General features: G+C 34.1%; 1 protein-coding gene across 7 annotated transcripts in view; it reads right to left on the reverse strand.

Moving 5' to 3' along the window:
- LOC108975358 (TLD domain-containing protein 2) overlaps positions 1-23205 on the reverse strand; it is a 186220-nt gene that overhangs the window by 158012 nt on the left and 5003 nt on the right. For all 7 annotated transcript variants that reach the window (XM_018943782.1, XM_018943772.1, XM_018943775.1 and 4 more), the window contains exon 2: positions 22561-23121. The gene's annotated coding sequence lies outside the window, so the exon portion shown is untranslated. The remainder of the gene's footprint in view (positions 1-22560; positions 23122-23205) is intronic.

A 23205-nucleotide genomic window follows, 5' to 3' on the forward strand; every position in this document is an offset into this window, starting at 1 on the left:
GTATGAGTGTATGTGGCGGCACTCATGCTTTGGTTCTCCAGAGTATGAGTGTAGGTGCATGCACTTGTGCTTTGGGGCGCTGATCAACGCATTGTTTTGATCTATKTGCTTCTAGCAATAGAAAGCACCGTGGGGTTAGGCCTTCGCAGGCAGGAACTCACGTAAAACCACAACGGACTCTGTACCGAAGCTGATATACCCTTCACAGGTGCACTTCTTTCAGTAACTATGTGTCCAGTTTGTATGAAAACTATATGCTATAGTTAACCGATCTGAACAATTTCTTCGGAGATTACATTGTTGCCTTAGAAAATAATCAATACCAAATTTCGTGAAGATATCTTGTCAAATGTTAGAGTTTTCCATTCAAGAACTTAATTCCGATCGTTCAGTTTGTATGGCAGCTATATGTTATAGTGGTCCGATATCGGCAGTAATGGTATCTTAAAAACTGAGGGACTAGTTCGTATATATACAGACAGACGGACAGCTCAACACATTGATCATTTGTATATATACTTTATAGGGTCTCTGACGCTTCCTTCTGGGTGTTAAACAAACTTAAGATACCCTGTTCAGGGTATAAAAAGTAATCAGTCCAATTCAACATAAGTGTAGAGAAATGTAGAGAGCATATTGATGTGGCATAAACGGTAATGCCTATTTCTTATTTATACCAGTTTATACCAGTTACTTTTTCGTTGTACCACGCTTCAAAGTTAGCAAGAAAGTGATATAGAAAATGAATAATTTCGCATAATTTCTTGAAATTTTTTATTTTCTACTTTAATTTTTGAACATATTTCTGTTCTACCCTCGCCACCACTGTATTACAAACTCACTTTCGTTGCAGAAACTGTTTTCCCTTAACTTTGCCACAAATACCTTCAGTGATCTAACATTATGACATATTAGCCCACATTTTGCAGACAAATGAATATGTACCTGCATAAAAACAAACATACATACATTTATATTTGTATGTATTGTATACGTAAATGTACATATATATGTGTGTGTGTAGATATACTGGCATAATGCAACAAATTACTGTGCTGAACAATTTATGTGGCCAAATTTCTATGTCGCGTCGCTGTTATTTTGGGCATACAAACTCCCTGTCTCGTCTGTGTCTAATTTGCTATTGGAACTGTGCCAACAACAACAAACAAAAAACACAAAGACATGCTATTGCGACATAGCCGCAACATCTCTATTGTTATTATGAGTATGTAATGAATTATTGTTGTTGTTGGTGGATATGTAGAAATAAATATCTGTAAAAATACATACACATGTATTTATGTATGTTTTAGTATTTCTTGGCACAACGTAAAGCCTATGAAAAAAATTTAAAAAATTAAGCAACAACAAAGTAGTATTTTAATTTTATTGTACAATTTGTGTACTGAAAATACATACATACATAAATATCTATATCGAAAGCGAAATTTTCACACAAAACGTTTTTCGCTGCAATTTCGTGCAAAAATAAAATGTTTATGCGCTCACAGTCGCTACTAAAAGTCCACAACCATTAATTTGAGTATGCATACGCACTTACATTGTTGTTTTACTAACATAATGTATGTAGATGTTGTATTAATTTATTAGTCGGAAGGAAATAAATGAAAGGAAATGGAAAGGCATCTCAACTTGACATTGATTTATTATTTAGCGACCCCACTTTTGCTGCTATTGACCTCCTCAGTGAGTTAATGCATTTTCGCTCTTGGTATTTATTTCCAGTATTTTTATGCTGGGCAAAATAAAATAAAACTTTTAAATTTGTATAGGCAATTCGTTCATAAAGTGTTAATAGTTGTCGGCTATGAAGGAGATTGCAGTGAAAGAAGAGCATGGCGTATAAAAAAAGGTGTTATGGGAGTTTTAGTATTCAAGTAAAGTGCATAAAAAATTTGTAAAAATATTATAAACATATGAAAAGAAGACAAAAGTTAACTTCGGTTGCACGGAAGCTATAATACCATTCACAAATAGAAAAGTTTTCCATATAAGGACTTGATTTTGGCGGGTCAATTTGTATGGCAGCTACATATATCATATATTGGTCCGATCTGACCAATATGGGCCAAATTTCGAGAAGATATCTTGTCTAACGAAAAGATTTTCATACAAGAACCAGCCATATGCAATGGTGGTCTAATGTCGGCGGTTCCGAGTAGCTTATTTGGGAGAAACCGAAGTGTGGGAAATTTCACATTAAAAAACTGAGGGATTGAGTCGGGTATTTACAGGCAGATGGAAATATCTAAATATATTGAGCTTGTCACAATGGTTTTAAGGGGTCTTTGACGTTTCCTTGCAGTTATTACAAACTTCGTGGTAAACTTAACACAGGGTATACTGTTCAGGGTATAATAAATATATGTTATTCTCAAGATTTTTTTATAAAGTTTATTTTATTTTTAAAAAGGTATGCAAAGTTATCCAAAATAGTCAAATTTCAGTTGGAGTTTAGGAAGGAAATAGGAAAAAGAAGTATGAAATAACGACAATCTCTAAGCTATTTTGGCCTATTTAAATTTTAAGCCCTTAGTTAAGAATTCACAAAACTTTTTTCGAGGGATGCTATCAATTCGATAAAAATTTACCGACTTCTTTAAAAATCATTGAAGCTTTTACTTATCGTTTCTCCGATACACTAATTCCTAATATATTATATTTTAATCGAAACTTTTTTGCTCGACATATGACAGTTGCCATATAATTTTCTCTCTATTGTACAAGACTAATGGAAAAATATGATTATCGATTGTTTTGATTTATCGAAATCGATTATTATTAATAAATGTTTAAATTATCGATATTATTGAGGGAAAATTCTTTCATTTAGTAATTGAAAATTACTGTGTATTATTTATTATTATTTACCAATCGAACTTTGATTTAATTATTATGTTTATTGATTGATTAAATGATCGATATTTGCTTATTAAGCGAAAATAATACTTTTTTGTATAATTGAAAACCTATCTTAATTATTATTATTTACTTTATTTGTGCAACAATAAAGTACAAATTCTGTTATCGATATTTATATTTAAAACGATTTTTTCCTATTTGATTAATTTTCGAATGTATGCTATAAGATAATAATCGATTTCGATTTCAATCATACTTTTTCACCTTCTGTGAGCACCTTTAATTATATATTTTCTCTCAAAAATAACAGTACTCAACAAATATGAAGAAAAATTTTGCGATTGATGTGTTAAGTGGTGTGTGGGGTATTTAAGGTGCTCTAATCTTACATCTAGGTTTGTCATTACAGTAAAAGGTGATGGTTTCATTACCACACTACTTTGACTACAACAAAAAAAATCCTACGTGGTAGAAAAGTTGTAAAACTATTTTTGGTTTTAGCAACCCAAAAGGAACAGCCGCAAACTACAAAGTTCCCACGACAGTCGGGTCTACGAAAACCGGAACGGACCCGGATTTTTATCCGGCCAAGGACTGTCAACTCGGCAGAATTCTGCGTCACAACAACAACATCAAAAACAAAGTCGCAAAATAACTGTAAACTATGTAAACTGGTGTAATTTATCTTAAATCAATAACTGAACTAAGCAGACAACAAAAAGTGAAAAGGCCACACCGCTAAACACACCCAAGCGCTTTTATCAACGACTACCTGCAGTTCATTGGCAATCAAGTAGAAAATACGTCGATTTTTTGCAATTATTCAAGCCGCAAAATTTCCGCAAAAAATCTAGGAAAAGTCTGATTACAATAAACATACATACATTTATATTTAAATGTAGTTATTTGCGCCGTTTATTGCGTCAGCCATTCAGCGGCCGCTGGCGGCTCCAAACGAGTTGCCACCGATTTGTGAGGGGAAACTGGCGTGCAATGAATGGCTTTATGCACTTAATCAGCAAAAGCGTTGCAACAACCAAAAGGTAGTATGCCAGCATATAAATATATATACATATACTATATATAAATATATACATATGTAATAGTATATGTTTAGCAAGCAACTAGTAAAGTATGCTCGCTTCAGCGCCATAAACTAGTTACTCGTACTTTGTGCAAAGCACACAAACAACAAAAGCAACAAATTAATTAACTGCATTGACTTAATGCGAGCAGCCCACTTAGGGTTTGGCCGGCTGCTTGGCTGGTCGCACGCCATGCTACAGTTGCATTGATTGCTTTTAATGAGCTTGACGTGGTCGCTGGGTGGGTGCTGACCACTGCAACATAACATTATGAGGGCCACCGGCATTCCAAAGGCACATTCCAGCAAAGCATACTTCAACATAACATAGGATAGCATGGTGCTGCACTGCGGAGCATAGCATAGTACAACATAAAAGGCTAAAGCATAATATAACAATACTTAACATAGATCAGTGCAGTGTAGCCTAACGTAACATAGCATGGCATAACATGGCATGTGCATTTGGCTGGAAATTGCGCAAAAACGCTTAATCAATTTAGTTGACTAACTATGCGCTCACTTAGTACGTATGTATGTACATATACAGTATGTACTCGTTTGGGGATTAATTGTGCAGCGACAGCGACAGTCGCCGCCGCACGAGTTAGATTAACTGTGTCGATGCTGGAGTCCGATTGTCACCGTTGAGACGACATTAAATCGGCGCTTACGTCACGTGCTAGTGAATGCTGTGCATCCCATAGATTTTATGATGATTGCGAATGCGAGCGCTAATGTCAGTATTAATAAAAGTGAATTGCAAGCGTATTCTGAAAATTTAATACCTGTGTGTGTGTGTGTGTGTGTGTATGTGGGGTACGAAGTCTATGCTTACGGTCAATATTGCACATTTCTGTTTACATTTAGGTGGTTATATGCACATTAGGGTGGTAATAAAAAATATTAAAACAAGAAAAATCATTAACTTCGGCTGCACCAAAGCGATAATACCCTTCACAGGTGCATTTGTTATGGTATGAAGTTACACTATAGCATAGCATTTTAGTACCACCCTATGGTAAATAGAATATATTTTCAGTGTGTTTAGAACCGATTAATAAGCTGAAGTCCATGCAATCTAATATAAAACTCTTTATCATACATTTAAGTACCACCCTAAAGCATATAAATAAGTATTTATTTGCATTGCTGCAATAACATTTAAAGCCTAATTCCTTCGGACAACAGCGGCTACGCCTTGTTTTACACGTCGTATTGACAAACGCAATTGCCTAGCATGACTGTAAAATTTATTTATATTGAAATATTATATTTGAGTCGCGTTCGCTAGAATTAGGTGAAGCGTGCATTGCATTACTTCTAATTAAAATATGAAACAACAATAAATAAGCGCAGCTATCGAATGGGTTTGTCTGAAAACAGCGTGCCCGTCACTGCTGGACGTTCTTTATTACTCAAATGGTAAGGGAATACAATTCGGAGAATAGTGGAAAAAAGTAGGCTTCCAGAAAGTAAACCAATATATGTACCATATGTATGTGGTATATAAATTAAATTAATAAAAAGTTAAGAGCGGGGAAATTGTTTTGAATTTGCACATACCCAAATTGATCGGTGACTCAACGGGAAAATTATACTGATTTCTATATTTTTGCATTGGGCTCTTGGACTGCAAGAAAGATGACTATCACCACATTATCATCCGACTGAAATGAGTCAGAGTTCCGTTGGTGTTATGCGGTCTAGCACTAGACAACGGTGCTCCGCGACTGCGCGATTCCTGTGAGTAAAACGGAAAAGATTCATTGAACCCTATACACATACTCATCTTCCCTGATATTGTTTTCAAGGCGTCTAACCAAATGCGTAGTAGTAGCAGTTTGAAAGCGTTTGTTGATGCGTAAGAGTCTCTTAAGGCATTCATAGAAGTTGTGTCATCTCAAAATTCGGGTGTTGCTACTATCCAATGGAGTCGGAGTTATCTCTGTCGATGGAAACTCGATGAAATCTAATCTTATCCGCCCTAATCTAAGTCTATTGAATAGCTTGAATGCAAAGAATTCAACCTTCATGAAGAAACGAGTGGGAATAAATTGAAGGTTGAAGAATTTCAGCGGAACACCAAATATGGTTGAATCTAATTCTAGGTTTCTACTTAAGAAAGTACGTCTAATTAATTGACTGACCATAAATTGAACAACTCAACCCCAAAAAAGTGGAATTTTTGGATGAAAACATGATTTCCATTCTAAGACCTCGGATCGCTTCTATGCAGTTAAGAGCTTTATAGCTGAATGTCGAACTACTACAGTTTCACCTACTTAATTTTCGTACCTGCTCTCTGAGGTTAGTATTGATAGACTTAATATATGTAATTGAGAATACAACTCTTACACCGACATATGTACATAATTGAAGTTAAGGGAGCAAGAAAGCAGAATTGCGGTTGTTCCAAATACAGCGTTAGCATTTATGTGAACAGGTTACGATCGCACATAATCCAAACACTAAATGCTCGTTACAAAGTAATGAAGCAGGAGGAGACAGGAAGAGTCTTACTAGAACTAAGATCTGGAACACTTTAACGACAGACATGATAGCCACAGTACATTTAAAACCGTTGCGAACGAAAAATGTACTTCGTAACTGGTATCTAGAGAATAGTTAATTGCTGGAAGTAACACGACTCCTGCTAAAGAGCGGATATAATTGTACAAAAGTTGTTCTTACGACAGTCAGCTCTACTTAACTTTTATGGATCCGAATTTTCATCTGATTAAGAATTGTTAATTCGGCTGCATGCCGGCAGATTATACGGGGAATGTCTTCTGCTACTAAAAACCAAAAACAAAAATCAAATAAATAGAGAAGGTGATGAAACCAAGTTTTCTAACCGATACAATGAGATTAACGATCGATTAACCTTTGTGGAAGACATTAGCTTGCCAATAACGATGCTAAGGACCTAAAAATCAACAGAATAAGACATTTTTAAATACGATGGTGTGAAATTGAGAGATTGTGGAGCAAATTAAACTTTTATACAAACAACGTCTGAATGAAGGAAAAGACCATGCTCTAATGTATACTTTATCAATTTTGCTATCAAAAAAAAAAGGAAAAAATAGAAGAAGAAGACCTACTTCTCTGTGATTGAAGTACTTTTTGTTAGTCAGAATGGAATTATTACAGTTGCTTCTAAACTGTATTTGTCTTTAATTCCTTATTAGTAGATCTTTTAAGCGAATTCTGGCAGATGTCTTTTAAACAACTTTATTGTATTTCCTTACTAAAAACTATGAGATTTGTCTTTTTTGTCGAGATTATTAAATAAAAGTCAGGTTCTTACTGTACCAACTTAAATAATGTTTTGATTTAATGTTCCCTTTAGCACTAAAATACGCTAATTAAATAGTTTTCACTTGCCACTCATTAACAGCTTTCATTGTCACGTGTTATTTTTGCCACAATAAAGATTGATTAAACATTTTTCAGTATACCAAACAACTTATAGCCAAGCGTTGCGCTTTGAACAGGTTCCCAAGCAAGTAGTCTACACTAAAAACATATATGTATGTGTATACATAATAAATACTTCCGTCACTACAAATAAGTCATGTATGCGACATTTATTATTATTCTGCCACTTTTGGTTCAATGAGTCAATACACACACGCACAAGTCTATGATTTGCTATAAAAACACCGCTATGTGGCGCAGTGTGTACGCATGTTTCCCTATAATAAATAAAAATTAGTTAGACAGGCGAGTACTTGCAGTAATGCGAACCAGAACAACAAGTGTTTGCGACTGATTGGGCGTGTCGCATGCTGTACAAATCCAAGCAACTAACATTTGTAAATGTATGTACTTGTATGTGTGTATATTTGTTGTTGGTAGCGCGTTCCGCTGTACGCTTCCTGCTAACGGCAGGTAAATATTTACACAAAAACATATACATACATGCATATGTAGTACATATGTATAGTGTGTTTAGAACGATAAAGTATCAGCAGTCGCTTATGTCACTCATACGCCCGGGGGTCTGAAAAATTCTTACCAGCATTTAAGCTCTGTTTGGCCTTCCGCCGGTTCGAAAGTGTGTATTTATTTGCGTTACACAAACAATTGAGCAACAATACAGAGTTTGAGGGATTTAATTTTTTATTTCGTTTACACGCTTTTGTGCGCGCTGGCGTTATCTGTGATTTGTGCGCGTTGTTCGCATCTCAATTTCAATAAAATTCTTTTGTCGCATGCAACTGTGTGCGCAGAATTTTAAAGACTTCGTAGCGTTTTAAGCTACACCTAATTTCACGCTTCGTCATATTTAATTTGTGTTTTTTAATCGCCAGTTTCATGCTGTGTCTGTCAGCGTTATTCGTATTGTTATAGATTTCGCTCGGAAATTATTTGGAGCATTTGGCGCCGAATTAAAATTATGTGTCGTAATAACTTAAGCATTTCAAGTGAAATTGAAAATTAAACAATGAAATTGAAAATTTCATTTTCATTTCGAAATTATCGCATATTATTTTATTACTAAGCGGCTTATTCAGTTCATGTGACGCCTTTCGGCTTTTGACTCAATCATTTTCATTTTCTGCTTATTAACGCGCTGTGTCTGTGTTCCTGCTTTCTGTGGCACGTGCGCTTCGGAATTCTAACTACCCGATTGCAATTTCGATTTTTCACTACTTTTTCTTATATTTCTATTACTTGTACGTGCCGGACATATCCAGTAAGTTTTTTTTTTTTTTTCGAAAGTCTTATAAGCATTTGTTAAGTAAGCACTTATGCACATGTGCTTCTAATGCGCATTCTAACGATTCGCCGTCTATTTAAATTGATTTTCGAAGTCATTCGATAATCGCGAAAAAGAAACAAAATGGTTTCAGTAGTAATGTTTCAATATTTACTGTGAAAAGCAATAAATTAATGGGTTGTTATCACTTACACATTAAAATTAGTAAAGAAAAATTACTGATTCACAAACTGAGGAAACAGTGAACCTATAAATGACAATATGTGGAAAAAGATTTCGAAAAATTCGAAAATAAATGAGAAAATACAACGCTCAAGTAAACGCGGATAAGGTGTGAGCTCTCAAATTGAATATCTATATCTTTTCACCACAAACATTTCAAGATGGAAGTTTAGAGTTCTAAAACAAATCGAAACCATTATAGTCTGATATTCGTTATATAAAAAGAGGCTACTTAAACTTGGGTTAAAAATTCTGCCGAATTTTCATCTCCCGGAGTACAAGTAGAATATTTCTACTGCACTTAAGGTTTTTGTGGTAGAGAAGGTTTCATGAGGCTATAATCATCCATCTTTTGAATACGGAAGTACGGAGCGCACAGATAATTCGAAGCCCAACAACTAGTCACATCGGCCTTATATATTGGATGGACCCTGAAATTACGAAGCATCTGCTTTTAGAATGCTTAGCAATCTATAGACGCAGCAACAAGACCCTAAGAGGCACTCATATAAGTGAGCTCGGTCTAATTCAGTCCTTGTGGAAAAGTTGAGGACACTATAGACCGAGAGTCATATTGCATGCAAAGCTTTCTATTTTTGTAGTCAGTGAAGACTCCTCCAGAGGCAGTAACTGTTAGATTGCTGGAGCCGAAATTATTTCTGTAGACTCGTCAGAAACATTTCTAAGGAATATTATGGGCAATCGAAATCAAAAATATAAACTATTATAACTATTATATAACAAAGAGTTAACTTTTGTTCCTTAGCTTATTGTAATTAATAACGTCGAAGTCGGAAATCCGTCTGTAGTACATTAAGCGCTCGAGTTCCCACGACAGATTCTTCGAAATAGATTGTTTTATGAACGTACTGTTTGTGCAACTCTTCGGCGATTCTTTTAATAGCAAACTAAAAATTGAAAGGTCACAAGAAAAAAATAAGAATTTGTTTACAAGATTCGAAGCTTGAATGGTAGTTTTAAATATAAAGGAAGGCTAAGAGACTTAAATACCCAACCCTTAGTTTTCCTTAAGAATTTAGGTGAAAGGCAGTTGAATTCTTTATTATTATTATTTTTTCTTTTGCATTGGAAAACACGATATTGAAATAAGCCGATTTTTGCTTGTAACCACAAGCCATTCGTACCCAGAAACGTTTGTCGAATAACCAGCTATCACTTGATTTAATAAATTTGCGTGCCCGGATACAATTAAGAACTCCAGAATTTGTTCAGGTAGCTAAGGTATAATACTTAAAGCGACAGTAATGTATTTCTTTTAACTATTCGACAGCTGCGGCATAGCTAATTCATAATTACCACTCGCTCAGTTCTTTTTTAACAATTTAAATTTTTTGTCTCACAATTGAAATCTTTATGGCCATAGAAATGCCATAAGCTGAGGTTTCATAACATTTGAATTGCTGAAATATTAAATTTTTGGCACGAATTGATTACCCTGCCACTTGCCCCGCCACCAATAGCTACCTGATATAATCTATTTTGATGGCAGTACGTGCTTTGAGTGCGTTAGCAACAACTCAGAGTACATGTCATACAAATTATAGTATGATATATAGAGACTTACATATTTACATATATACGTACGTATATATTCGTATGTACAAGCACAAGTATATACTATATGTAAGTTTCGGTTCAAAAAAAGTTTTAAAGGCAACAGGAAGAAAAGATGTGTCTGTGCGTAATCATTTCTCCTTTTATGGTGAACTTACTACGAAACTTGTTCCAGGTAATAAAAGGAAGCCCAGGAAGTTTAATCAAATTGAATAGGCATAAATTTTAATATTTTTATGCTCCTCTTATTTAATGTTTTCCCTTTAAATACTCAACGAAGCGTTTGCGAACAGCTAAGCACTCAAACCTGCTGCATGTCCCTGTAAGAAAAATCACATATTTGAAGATCTGCTTTCTAAGACTGGTCTGGCTGGTTTATTATTTAAAAAAAAATGGAAGTATAAAACCTCGCCTGGCTAAGCTACAGACAGCGAGAGCTTGTATATTTTAAACGTCTTGGAGACAAAATGATGATTTTAACTTCTTCTTAACTATATAAATATATATTTCTATGGAATACTTCTCATAGATCTCATAGAAAATGAATGGTTTTTTCATCTAACAAAATTTCAACTTTCAACTTTGATTCTAGAGATAAAGACGGATGTTCTATGACATTACCATCAGCAGCTTCTTCATTTATTAACATCTTCAGATAGACACGCATGGCTAAATCGACTCAGCTCGTTTCACTGATCATTTATATATAGGAATATTATGACAAACTTAATATTCCCTTTTCAGAGTTATACACGTACGTAAAATTCATTTTCAGAATCCAGTTTGTCGGAGATGAACCAAAAGTCTCGCACTACTGTGCAAATTCTCAGAGTTCAAGAACTCGAAACTTTACGGCGTAAGCATTTGCCATTAACAAGTTAGCTTTACAGTCTGAGAAAAATCGATTCAAATACTGCATCTTCAGCGAAGTATATTTCAAGGAAAAAGTATGTGAACCAGAACCAGAGTTTGGACAGTCGGATCTATGTAACCGGAACGGACCGGAAAATAACCGGAACCATCTGTAAAGCACGTTTTTAAAACAGTGGGATTTTCGTCAGCAAATTGGACCAATATTATTATACAGCCATGCTGTAAAATATCAAAATTGTAAGCGTTGTTATCGTAATTTTTCCTACAAGGTCTTGCAATATCTGTGCTCAGTACTAGAGGCAGTTAGTTTATGTCCATTAAAACCGATTAATATACCATGCATGTAATCGGTATTTATGTGACGGCAGCCCACATACATACATACATATGAAAAAGCGATAATAAAATAATACGCTTTATACAATAAATACTTCCGTAATTAATGCCACATAACATGACGATAAAATAAACCGACTCGCTAGGCAAAATCAAGACAAATTCACGCACACATTTTGTACTGAAAACCGAAACAATAACTTGTAAATACAGATTAAGCCAGGCGGCGTTTAAGTGGCCGATCAAAAGCTCAACAGACGCCGTTGATTACTTCTGATTACACTTGATTACCGGGTGACATAAAAGCGCACAACGAAATTCTTTACGATTATCTGCGCATTCAAGTCACACCTACTCGTTTGTCTGTACAAATATTTACAAAATTCACAATTATTCCATAGTGTTAATATGCAAAGCAGGCAATAATTGTATTAGCGGCAGCTTTAAATATCTAATCATAAATGTTCGCATATTGGCGAATGCCATTACAACGCGGTTACACCTCGATCGACCGAAATGATTCCGTTTTTTTGTAACCGAAATTCGCATTGAATGCTTATACAAGTGGCTAAGACAAGGTTCGTTTATTCACATTCTACTATGGTTTAGAAATTATATTTAGTGCTAATATTAGGTTGTCATAAAAGTCTTGCGGTATTTTCGCTAGTTGGCGCTGAGAGCGCGTAGTTTTAGTTTTATTCGTCGCATCGGGTCATGCTGTACCTTTTTGGAAAGCCCATTTCACGCGCTAACACGTGTTTGATTGATTGTCGTTTCTTTTAAGTCGTTCGTGAGTTATAGCCTCGCAAACATGGAGCAAAATAAAGAGGAAATACGGCATATTTTACAGTACTACTTTTACAAAGGCAAAAATGCATCTCAAGAAGCCAATAAAATTTGTGCAGTTTATTGACCCGATACAGTTTCCCTTTCTACCGCACAACGATGGTTTCAACGTTTTCGTTCTGGTGTAGAGGTGGTCGAAGATGCGCCACGCTCCGGAAGGCCTGTCGTCGAATATTGCGATAAAATCGCTGATCGAAAGAGACCTGCATAGTAGCAGCCGTAGCATCGGTCAAAAGCTGGGCATGAGTCATCAAACCGTTATAAAATAAAAAAATACCGGAAGACTTTTTTGACATCCTATTATTATTCAATGTAATTTTTGCTATTTTATGAGATTTTTATGCTATCGAGAGGAATTCGCGCAGGAGCTAATATTTAGCCCTTAGTTTTGCATTACGAATTTTAATTTTATTTATTATTTACTTTTGAATATCTCAATAAGCAGTGTTACAGCGCCTTCCTTATAGCGGCTGATTGTTGCGATTTCAGTCATGATTGACGTATGATTGATGCCTTTTGGTGAAGCGCAATAAATTAAGCAAAATATATTTTAGAATCAACACAAATCAAATATGACATGCTATTAATTACAAGGCAGCGTAATCCGCGGATATTACTGCTATTAGACCAAATACAGCGCTTTACCAAAACTATTTTAATTTAATAAAAAATATTCTTAGGACGTCTGATGCGAATTGCACTTAAATTTGCTGCCGCATTCAACTTAATTCCTCGATTTGTTCACTAGCAACTTTTTCTTGTAGCCAGACTTCAGCGTAATGTACTGTGTAAAGAAAACTGGCGATAAGGAGGGAGTAATCGCCAATAATAACGCCTGCTAGGAAGTAAAACTGAACTACCAAAATGACATCGCAAAGTAGGAGGATCATTATAATCGGATATAAATCGAATTGTGACAAGCATATATTTTATTTCAACAGAAGTTACGAAGTTTTCACTCTATCCCTTTTATGTGTCAAATTTCAGAAAAGTTAGGTTTTAAAGATTGAGCTGTCAATTATATATGCTATAATTATGTGCAGGAAATGAAACGATAATCTATAATCTTTCCTTGTCTAGGTGATTAACGGCACCCAAAAAAATTATATATTCTTTTTTAACGGTACTTGTTAACAAATTTTGATTGGTTTGGTTGACAGCTCGGTGGAAATTTGTTGTGCTACTTTTTTAAAAATTATTTACAAATATTTTGAGCAAAATTTAAACATTTTTTTAATATTAATAACTTTTTTTATAACTGTAACATTTTCTATATTTCTTTTGTTTAGTGTTTTTTTTTTGCCTGCGACGTCACGCCACAATCAGCTGATTGTCAAATAGTAAAGCCAGTGGCTTTTCAAACAATTTTATCTCCAAGGGTTCACATTTCAGTTTTCAGGAATTTGTTAGACTTAATTAAACACAACAATATATGTATGTATATGAACATACGTACATTTCTTATTGAGCTATAAATTTATAAAATATTTCGAATTTGTCGCTTTATATTTTAAAATTTGATAAAAGCTGTTGCAAAGTGACATAAAGTGTCAATAAAAATCAAAACCAATAAATTTAAAGTAAAGTTGCATGGACGTGTATACACATACATATGTATAGACCATATGATATATGAGTGACCTAAATCTAAGCAGATTATTTATGAAAAGCAACATTTGCTCGATGGCTACAAACGGTTTCCTAAAAATTAGCATACGCTTTTGGCACGAATCTAATTGTTACCAGGCTTAAAACTCACGCAGAAAGCAACGAAAAGTAGAGCGATTGAAATATGTATATATAGACATATGTACATATGAACACAATTTAGAATGTAGAATTAGAAGTAGAATTCATAGAATTTGGCTTGTCACGTTTTGTCAATTTCGATAATTCGTCGCGATTATTAACACTAAATTGACTTCAAAGCTGTTTTAATTCGCTGGATTTGATGAGGTTCCTCATTTTAGTCTTGTTATGTATTTTATTTTATGCCTTAAGCCAGCAGCTTCTTATATTTGCATATTCTATATATGACTATTGGTGCTGAGCTTCCAAAACTTATTAAAAACATTTATAATAAAAGCTATTTATTTTCATAATTCTAGGTAAGAATGTGAGATTGGCTGGTTTTTGTGAATGAAATGAATTAAAATCGCTTCTTGCCACTCACAAGCGGAGTCGAAAGCAAGCCAACGGAAACCTAATGAGAACTGAACGTATGGAAACATATGTTCATACATACATATATGTGAGAAAAAAAAGTAATAAAAAAAGAGCAAATCGAGATAAAAATTACCCAGATGAAATGAAAGAGAAGCTAAGAAGAAGTAAAAAGAAGTGACAAAAAAATTCATTCACAAATACAAAATATCCATTTTGAAGATGACAACATCGGCTTGTGAATTATAGCAAAGGTGATGAGAAAATTCTCTATAATATGATATCAATGTGATTTTGTACAGCTCTCTTTTACAATTTAGGTTTCACTTGCATGGCAGAACGAAATGAAGGCATTGCAAGTAATAACTTTCTGTAAGCACTGATATATTAGAGTAGAGCCTAAAAAAATCAGATTGATGATGTTTAAGTCTCAACTTTTAGATTTTCGGTATTGGGAAAAAAAATTAGATAAATTTTTTGAGTTTCTATAGAGTCTTGCGTTGAAGAATGTTGAGCTGACAGTTCATGACAGTAAAAAAATCCAGGTTCGTTCCGTTTTCAAGAGTCTTGTTTTGTTTTTATTCAAATTAGTCTCCACAACAGATTTGTTATGCGTTTATAACATTTCCTCAGTCCAGATATATCTGGCTTCAAGAGCTGTGACATAAAAATAGTGAATTTGAAACTGTCCATCTCTGACATGTTGTGAATCAGCCGAGGTGCTCCTGCAAATCTAATATATCACGTTTGCGAAGGCATTTATGAAATTGCCCTGATATGCTATTATTTATTGCACAAAGATCGGGAGCAAATGTCAGACAATTAATTTCCCTTATGAAATATGCATTGAATGGCGCTTTTTAATTTTGAATATTTAGTATAATTTTTCCATTTATATTTCATAGTTTATTTCAATAATAAAATAATAAAATGAAACTGTCTACATATGATAGAGGCTTTCAGATGTTGTAGGAATTCTAATATCTCTTATTTTATATGATTTATTGGCGTTTGCGCTTGTGCAGTGCGAAAATGAGTAATTAACTCTCCTCCCTGTTTTCTCCTACATAAAATTCGTGTTCGGAATAATTAATGGTAATTAATTTATTTTGCAATTTGCATAAAAGACTTAAATACATGTGATTGACTTAAAAGTCGTTTAAACGACAATACATGGACACAACAGAAAAATTTGCTCGTAAATCATCTCGTTTATATTAGAACGGACCAAGATTATAACGTTTCCAAAATTAGTTCTCAAATTGTTACCGATTAATGTGTGATATATGTACATATAGTATATAAAATTAAAATTAAGCAAATTTCTCTTTATTTTACTTTTCATCATTTTTTTTCATTGAGTTATAAAATTCATAAGAAATAAAAAATTTTCCGAAAAATAATGAAACTTCAACCGTTAATATCTTTTAAACGGTTGGGTTTACGAAAAAATCGTATGGGTCCTTTTTTGTAGAGCATTCAATTTTCTACAAAACCTAGGGAACAAAATATTTTTTGAAGTGATTGGAAGCGAGATATAAACTTTTCTATCCGATAATAAGAAAAAATACAGAACTGTAGGTAGGAGGACCTTCCCGTTACAATTAAGAACTCATTCTTGGAGAGGCTTCCTTAGAGGTATCTAGGAGCCTATTTTTCAGAGTACCAAACGAAAAAAATTCTTTTTTTTTTTTAATTATCCTAATCTACATATGTACATGCATTAAACATATGTTTGGTGTATACATTATAAGCCACATCAAGGGTATTAAAACAGTCATGCCGAAACTAAATTCATTGCTTATTCTTGTAATTAAGTCTACTGCTTGGTAGTGCCTAAGCAACAAACGTGTAAAAGGCATAGCAGAATTGCGAGATTAAATGTACAACATTTTATAAGGGGTGCCTTTGTAGGGAACGCAATGCTGCTAACTTACTTGGTCTAAAACTTGACGTTAAATTATTGAGTAAATGAAATTTAAAAAAAAGCGGTATGTTCGTATAAAGATAACATACCGTTATAATCTAATAATAGGGATTTAAAATTCGAAAAAACTTGGAAAATAGTGGATAAATCAGAAAAAATAAACTGGTATAAACACTATGAACTGGTATAAATAAAACATAAATAAACTGATTTAAAAAATTAACTGGTATAAATACAATGAACTGGTATAAAGCAAATTAACTGATGTAAATGAATGGAAGTTGAATATACTACAGTTACGCGACTCTGTGAAAAGTGTTTTAAATTAAACAAAGCTTGGAGAGTAACGAATCGAACAAGCACTGATATAAATCAAACTTTTAGAAATAAATACAGAAAGAATATATGCAGCCATGGTCATGCAAATAGCACACGGCTAACGTAAGAAGCAATAAGTGCCTATACAATTGACAAAATATTTTTAAAAAGTAAAAGATGATATGATTACTTGTTTATTAATTTAGCCATTTAAGTAAAAAAGAGCAAATAGAAATCCATGAATAATTAGTATTAAGTGAAAAACTGGAACTCCCTCTAAATGGCTTGGTCACCCAAATAGCACATTTTTTAGAAAGTGAAGATTTGTTCGTAAAAAAAATAAAGGAGTGAATTTTTATTAATAATTAAGATTGTATACGATAAAGTGATTTAATTCGAGTGGAAATGGGCCTTTGTTAGGACTGTAGTCTTGAAAAAAAGACACATTATGCACAATATGAAGGAATCCGGAAAACAACCACCGCGAAAGACAACAATTACTGAAAATAGAGCCATATTCTGGAGAAGCAAGGCTAACACTTTTAAGTCTTCATGACAAATCAAGCAGGAAATCAATGAAAAATATGGATTAAATATATCGTGGAAGACTGTTGAAAGACGTTGTAATGAGGTACAACTTTTTAGCTTCTCGAGTACAAAAAAAAGAAAAAAAAAAACACTTCTGTCAAAGCGGCACATCCAAAATCGATTACGTTTCGCGAAAACACTTGCGATAAAGACCGTATTTTTGGGAAAATTGTACTGGGAACGGATAAAAGGATAATTAATAGAATTGCTCTGATAGATTGTTCTTATGATAAAATACGCAGGCGGAAATATGATGCTATGGGGTGCTTTTTCCTGGCATGGCGTGAGGCGTGTAATTTTCAATAACCCTAAAAAACGGCTGAAATTGCTTGTGCGACACCCTGTTATATCATCATCATATTGACGTATACATAATTTCGTACACAAATACATGTATAAAGTATGAACAGCATTTTCACCGACAATATACAAAAGTAGCAGCTTTAAGCCTTAACAGTTAACAGCGCAACTACTTACAACTATTAACCTTTTCATTTCGCCACAACGTCGATGACCTTAAATAATCACATGAAATGCGGTTAAGCGCGCAAAAAACATTATTGCTTTCCTGCATTTTCCACTTTTTAAACATTTTACTATTATTTCGTTATATTACATTTTTGTTGCTTGTCTTTTGTTGATTTTTATGTTTGCTTATTCAAAGTAACCAAAGTAATATATAATACTATATGTCAACGCTGCTTTTTTGCTACACGCATAGAGCTGCCTAGCTACCTACTGAGTATTTGCGTGCATTTGTATGTGAGTATGCATAATTATTTTTTCCCATATACATTTTCCGTCACTATTGCTGTCATTGCCCTGTAGTTGTAATAAATTACAACAGAATTACTCATAAACGGGCGCGCTCAAGTGGTTGCCGGCCAAGTCTGAACCACGGTGCGAAAGAGAAACGCACAAGCGGTCACAGCTGCAAATGAGCACACTTGCATTCATGCATATACATATGTATGTGTGTATTCATATGTGCGCCTTAAGCTGCGCCGATTGTGGCTAGGCGTGCTTTTGGAGCACCCTAGCGGCCAACAAAGGTCAGCATGGGGAAGTTGAAAAGACGTTTTGCCGCCGCTGCCGCGCCGCCTTGCATACAACCGTGACGAAAGCAAAAACTAGGCGCACAAGAGTTATTGCAATGTGTACATAAAAGCTTTTGTCCGAATACAATAGCGCTCATTGCTTATTGCCACTATTTCGGTTTTCGTTTTCTTTTCGTTTTTGTTGGTGCGCGCACAGTGGACAAGAGTGATGCAATATTGAAATTGGTTTGTGTGGAATTGAAGGTCATTATTTGTTTCTGTCGTTTGGCTCTCCGGACTTTCTTATTTCTGTTTCGTTGGCGAGTTTTTGTGGTCTCATATTTTACAAGAGCGTAAGAAAGGAATAGAGAGTTACAGAATTACATGAGCACCGCAATGAAGAGGCTTAAAGTGTGTATTTCTCTTTATATTGTTAAATAGTAGAAAACAAAATAAAGACGCTTTAGGACCACTTTTTCAATGTCTGGTTAGCAGCCGTAGGTCACTTAAATTCTGGTTAACTTAACCAAGACTCCTTTGCACGGTAAAGAATCTCATTTTTTAACTAGTACTTAACTGATAGATGACTGCTAATCAGATATTGAGAAAACGGCCATTGGTTTCTTCACTGTCTGCTAATGCCTAAGCAAAGTAATTTGCAAATTGGATAAAGCTGACATGGCAGTTCAATAGAACTTCTTCAAGTTGATCGCCAATTGATATCTATAAGTATTACAGAAGTTACACTTGGTTGCATAATCCGAAGAAAATTCGTTAATATAGTCCTTTCCCGTTTTAGTCGGTATTGCCCAACCGTAATCAAGACAAATTTTTCCGACTTAAGATTGTCGATCTTTGAAGGGATTCTTAAAACCAAAATGGGAATATTTTATGCCATTACAACACCAGCATGAAGAAGATAATACTTTAAAACCTTTCATGTAATCTAAATGGACTAAAATCTTGATCATTCAAAGAGCTTTGAACCGATTGTATTCTTGAAAAATATTTGGATATTTTTTACCGTTACGATTCTATGAAATCTTGTGTTAAATCTCTAAAACTGTTTGAGAATGTCAGTGTCGCTACAACAACATGAGACTGAAATGATATTTGGTTAGGTGAGTTAGCTAAAAAACTAGGCCATTCTCAAAAAAGTGCCGGAAAGGTATGCATTAAAAACATGATTTACTATACTATATTACAGAAGAATACTTAAATACTTAATTCTGATAAATAGTACATAAGAATTGCTTCGTTTTTGAATATATTACCATATAGACCTTAAAAGCGAACCTAACTATGACAAATTAAATAAAGTCGGTCCCTTAGAAGCATTTTTTGGATACTTAAAACGAAAGGGCGATTATCTCGTAGGCCGAAATCTTGCGGCAAAAATTTTGCTAAACATTTTAGAAGAGTTAGATATAATCGATAATAAATGAAGAATTTTTATGTGAGAACAATTTATACAAAAAACTTCTCTTACCCCAAAATTGTTATTAAAAATACTTTTGAATGTAGAATTTTTTTTTTTCAAAAAGAATCTCTTTGTAATTAAAAAAAAGAAAGGTTCCCGCTCGGCCTTGTCTCTAAAACGAACCTCGGAAAAATATTCCTCCTTTTTAACTATTTTTACGAGTTTTATTTATGCTCACTTTATTAGAAGCAAAACAAGCTTTTAATATAAAAAAGAATTCTTCAGTTTAAGAAGCTTTTCGAGTTCTAATGTATGCACATGCTGTCAATGTGGGTCTCTTTTTTATTCATAACTGAGAGAGAATAATCACAATTTGCTTTCTCTTTAAGAAAAGATAATTGAAAAGTTCTATTTGGACCCAACCCTCTGCAATTCCATTGGCAGTGAAGGTATGTTATTATACTCACATTATATCGAACTTTTTTTGATATTGGTAACCCCAGGCGGATTCCTGTTGCTATGCCGCATGCATTTCATTCTTAAGCGAGTGTTCGTTTGCTCGCTTACTTAAGAAAGTATTAATATTATAGCAAATATTATATCTAAAGGGGCAACTCTGAATTATACTGAAGATGTTTACGAGCCGAGTGAACGATATTTAATATTTAGTCACCGTTGCATGTACGAGTCTGTAGGTATAGTATATACACAAGCGAGTATGTGAGTGAGCATGTGAGTACATGTTTGTGGGCAAGCATGTCGAAACCATAATTATGCTTTACATGGTTCATTGGGTTACCTCGAAAAGGGGTTAGTAAGCAACCGCAAAACTATTGAAATGCTAACTATGTATATGCAAAGGAAATTCGGAAAAAGAAAAAAGTGATGAAGAAAAACAAGAGCAGGCGAAAACAACAATGGGACAACTAGTGCAAAAGCAACAACAAAATATTATATATGTGTGATAATTAGATATATGCGTATGTGGTATATATTATTTGTACATACATACATACTTATGTGCATATATAGAGATGTGAGTGTGTGTAAGAGTATGTATGTAAGCACGTAAGAGTATGTAAACGAATGTGGACCAAGTGCGCGGCGCTGGTCTATGCCAACGACCGAGCAGCGCGCCAGCCGTTCAATCGAAGAGTCGAACAACCACGTGATGGTTTCTGCCGTTGTTTCGAGCCCAAATAGCGATTCGCACACACACATATGTACATCCATACAAATTTATTTATGTGGTTGTTGTTGTCGGCTATTACGATCGAATTGAAGAAGCCAGAGTTAGCACGAAAAGAGTTTGTATGAAAAAATAGGTTAGATTACGAGTTGGGGTTGACGAAACAAAGGTGGAAGTGAATATACAAAAGATTAAAAAAAAAAAACAGCACGAAGAAGACAGTAAAAAGCCGTAAACCGCGGATCGATAAGGCTTGCGTTGCCAACTATTGTTTAATTTTATAGAAAACGAGAGTTCTTGCTGATTTGCATACGCCTGTGAAATAATGCGAAAGAGCGCAAAAACAACAACATAACACAGCAATAAAAACCGAAATATGTGAAACTATACGAAATTATGCAAATTTGTCGATTCATAGAGTTTGTATCGGACGGAATATTGAAGGCGAAGAAGTGAAACAACTGTTTCACGCCTCTGCTAATTTTTAATGGAATGTTGTGTGTTTTACCGCTACTTAGTATTTGCTAAACTCAGCAGCTAATAAATTAAAATACTTGTAGCTATTTTGTCAACATTTGTTCGAATTTAAATGTTGAAGAGTGCGAAAATGCCGAAGGAGGAAACCAATAAAAGGCGAATAAAAAGTTAAGCACTAACAAAATTAGTTTCAGATAAGCAGCGAACTTCACAAACGCAATATGTTCCTTACAAGACCGGTCGGTTTGTATGGCAGCTTCTTTCGGAGAAAAAGCCGGATGCCAAATTTCAGATCGATATCTCAAAAATTGTGGAATTAGTTTATATATACATACAGACAGAGGAACAGAAGGGCATGACTACCACAAATCCACTTAGTTCGCTATGATATGATCTGCGATGTTTCCTTATGGCTGTTACAAACTTCGTGGTAAATTTAATGCACCCTGATCAGGTTCTAGACAAAATTTATAATTCCATTTAATTAGCTTGGCTGTCAAAATTCATAAAATAAGCGGAATTATTAAATATGTATGTGAAATTATTATTTAAGCCAATGACATGTATTTGTTGTAGCACAAGCTCGAGTTTAAGGTTTTGTTTACTTATTGAGTGAAGAGTTTAAGCAATGTTGAGGCTAGTTATGTATATTTTGAACATCAAAATCGACGTTTGATCGACGTGATCATACTATGTTCTGCTTTATAGCTTTACTTTCATAATAACAAGAAAAGAGCGGTGTTTAAGGCGAATTAGAAGAAAAAATGCGCAATAAAACAATTTTAAACTAAAAAAGTGCAGCTCAGTTGCGAATTTCTTTGAGAATTTTCGATCAAAGTAAATAAAACTAAATTTAAATAAATAAAAAATAAAATCATGTTGAAACCAACCTTTTAAACGTTTTTGTTGTCGTCGGAAAGAATTCGTAATTGCTTTTTCAAAACTCTGATTGTATGGCAATTGGTTGGCGCAAACACCACAAATTAGATTTGTCGTCAAGTTTTGTTGTTGTTTTCGAATTTGTTGATATTAAACACGCACACACCAACACTTATAAGAGTCACATTTCAAATTACACAATTTCGTAGGATTTTTCAACACTCAGTAATGTAGTTTAGTAAAAAATATAATTCGACGGCACAAACATTAGTACGCTTAATACTCAATAATTGTACGTAAAATGAAATGATTTTTAAAATAATATTTTTTTGAATTTTTTTCAGATATTTTAATTTTATATTTTTTTAAAAAATTTTAATTTTTTTTTTTAGAATTTTTTAAAAACCTTTTTCGTGGTATTTTCCTAATCGAAAATTGTATTAGTAATCGAAATCGATTTTATGTTTCAATATTTCACACAATTCTTAAGCAGATATTGCTGCTGTAAATATGCCTGCATGTACTGTTATGTGTATTTATAGGCACCCGCAAACGATTTGCTTCACCTCTTCCTGAAATATAATATTTTGAAAAAATTGTAAATTTGCAAAACACGTTTGTATGTACATACATATTTAAAGCACTTTCGGATTATT

The sequence above is a fragment of the Bactrocera latifrons genome, unplaced genomic scaffold (genome assembly GCF_001853355.1).
Source record: "Bactrocera latifrons isolate USDA-ARS-PBARC rearing strain unplaced genomic scaffold, ASM185335v1 scaffold_64, whole genome shotgun sequence".
NCBI lineage: Eukaryota > Metazoa > Arthropoda > Insecta > Diptera > Tephritidae > Bactrocera > Bactrocera latifrons.